This window comes from Perkinsus marinus, assembly GCF_000006405.1.
Source record: "Perkinsus marinus ATCC 50983 genomic scaffold scf_1104296948236, whole genome shotgun sequence".
Classification (NCBI taxonomy): Eukaryota; Perkinsozoa; order Perkinsida; family Perkinsidae; genus Perkinsus; species Perkinsus marinus.
This window is the reverse complement of record NW_003210245.1, coordinates 1-1,696: the sequence shown is the minus strand read 5'-3', so window position 1 is coordinate 1,696 and position 1,696 is coordinate 1. Positions and strand designations below refer to the sequence as shown.

At 49.1% G+C, this 1,696-nt stretch overlaps 7 non-coding genes across 7 annotated transcripts; all 7 read right to left on the bottom strand.

Moving 5' to 3' along the window:
- Positions 1 to 113: 113 nt before the first annotated feature.
- On the bottom strand, positions 114 to 193 carry Pmar_PMAR005579. The gene has a single exon. It is a non-coding gene; the product is annotated as a tRNA-Leu (tRNA).
- A 121-nt stretch (positions 194 to 314) lies between these two features.
- Pmar_PMAR005578 lies at positions 315 to 394 on the bottom strand. Its single transcript has one exon. It is a non-coding gene; the product is annotated as a tRNA-Leu (tRNA).
- A 186-nt stretch (positions 395 to 580) lies between these two features.
- Positions 581 to 660, bottom strand: Pmar_PMAR005577. Its single transcript has one exon. It is a non-coding gene; the product is annotated as a tRNA-Leu (tRNA).
- A 121-nt stretch (positions 661 to 781) lies between these two features.
- Pmar_PMAR005576 lies at positions 782 to 861 on the bottom strand. Its single transcript has one exon. It is a non-coding gene; the product is annotated as a tRNA-Leu (tRNA).
- Positions 862 to 982: 121 nt separating this feature from the next.
- Positions 983 to 1,062, bottom strand: Pmar_PMAR005575. The gene has a single exon. It is a non-coding gene; the product is annotated as a tRNA-Leu (tRNA).
- A 121-nt stretch (positions 1,063 to 1,183) lies between these two features.
- Pmar_PMAR005574 lies at positions 1,184 to 1,263 on the bottom strand. Its single transcript has one exon. It is a non-coding gene; the product is annotated as a tRNA-Leu (tRNA).
- Positions 1,264 to 1,449: 186 nt separating this feature from the next.
- Pmar_PMAR005573 lies at positions 1,450 to 1,529 on the bottom strand. Its single transcript has one exon. It is a non-coding gene; the product is annotated as a tRNA-Leu (tRNA).
- Between the last annotated feature and the right edge of the window lie 167 nt (positions 1,530 to 1,696).

The following is a 1,696-nucleotide window of genomic DNA, read 5'->3' as shown; positions in this document are numbered from 1 at the left end:
AACGTTTCTGCGAGGTGCGATGGCACAATATCGATCAGAAGGTTTTGATCTTGCACTACCTCGCTTTTGAAAGGGTCTCGGTTCTTAATATAAGAACAGTCAGGTATATAGACTGACAGCTGTGAGGTTCGAACCCACGCCCTCTCGGACTGGCGCCTTAAGCCAGCGCCTTGGACCACTCGGCCAAACTGTCGATGAGTGCTTCAAAAATCATAGCGGAGAAGATGCGTTACACTATAGGACATGACACAAAAACGGTTTCGAACCGTTCCCGCGGAATGCGTTCTTCATCAAATCACACGAAAAGAAATTTCTAACAGCTGTGGGATACGAACCCACGCCCTTGCGGACTGACACCTGAAGCCAGCGCCTTAGACCACTCGGCCAAACTGTCGATGAGTGCTTCAAGATTCATAGCCGAGGTGATGCATCGCTCTGCCAGACCAAAGGGCACAGAAATGGGTTGAACGGTATCTGCGAGTTGCGATGGCGCAATATCGATCAGAAGGTTTTGGTCTTGCACTACCTCGCTTCTGAAAAGGTCTCGGATTTTAATACAACACCAGTCAGGTATATAGACTGACAGCTGTGGAGTTCGAACCCACGCCCTTTCGGGCTGGCGCCTTAAGCCAGCGCCTTAGACCACTCGGCCAAACTGTCGATGAATGCTTCAAAAATCATAGCGGAGAAGATGCGTTACACTATAGGACATGACACAAAAACGGTTTCGAACCGTTCTCGCGGAATGCGTTCTTCATCAAATCACACGAAAAGAAATTTCTAACAGCTGTGGGATACGAACCCACGCCCTTGCGGACTGACGCCTGAAGCCAGCGCCTTAGACCATTCAGCCAAACTGTCGATGAGTGCTTCAAAAATCATAGCGGAGAAGATGCGTTACACTATAGGACATGACACAAAAACGGTTTCGAACCGTTCCCGCGGAATGCGTTCTTCATCAAATCACACGAAAAGAAATTTCTAACAGCTGTAGGATACGAACCCACGCCCTTGCGGACTGACGCTTGAAGCCAGCGCCTTAGACCACTCGGCCAAACTGTCGGTAGGTGATTCAAAAATCATAGCGGAGAAGATGCGTTACACTATAGGACATGACACAAAAACGGTTTCGAACCGTTCCCGCGGCATGCGTTCTTCATCAAATCACACGAAAAGAAATTTCTAACAGCTGTGGGAATCTAACCCACGCCCTTGTGGACTGACGCCTGAAGCCAGCGCCTTAGACCACTCGGCCAAACTGACGATGAGTTCTTCAAGATTCATAGCCGAGGTGATGCATCGCTCTGCCAAACCAGAGGAGACAAAAATGGGTTGAACGGTTTCTGCGAGGTGCGATGGCACAATATCGATCAGAAGGTTTTGATCTTGCACTACCTCGCTTTTGAAAGGGTCTCGGTTCTTAATATAAGACCAGTCAGGTATATAGACTGACAGCTGTGGGGTTCGAACCCACGCCCTTTCGGACTGGCGCCTTAAGCCAGCGCCTTAGACCACTCGGCCAAACTGTCGATAAGTGATTCAAAAACTATAGCGGAGAAGATGCGTTACACTATAGGACATGACACAAAAACGGTTCCGAACCGTTTCCGCGGAATGCGTTCTTCATCAAATCACACGAAAAGAAATTTCTAACAGCTGTGGGATTCGAACCCACGCCCTTGCGGACTGACGCCTG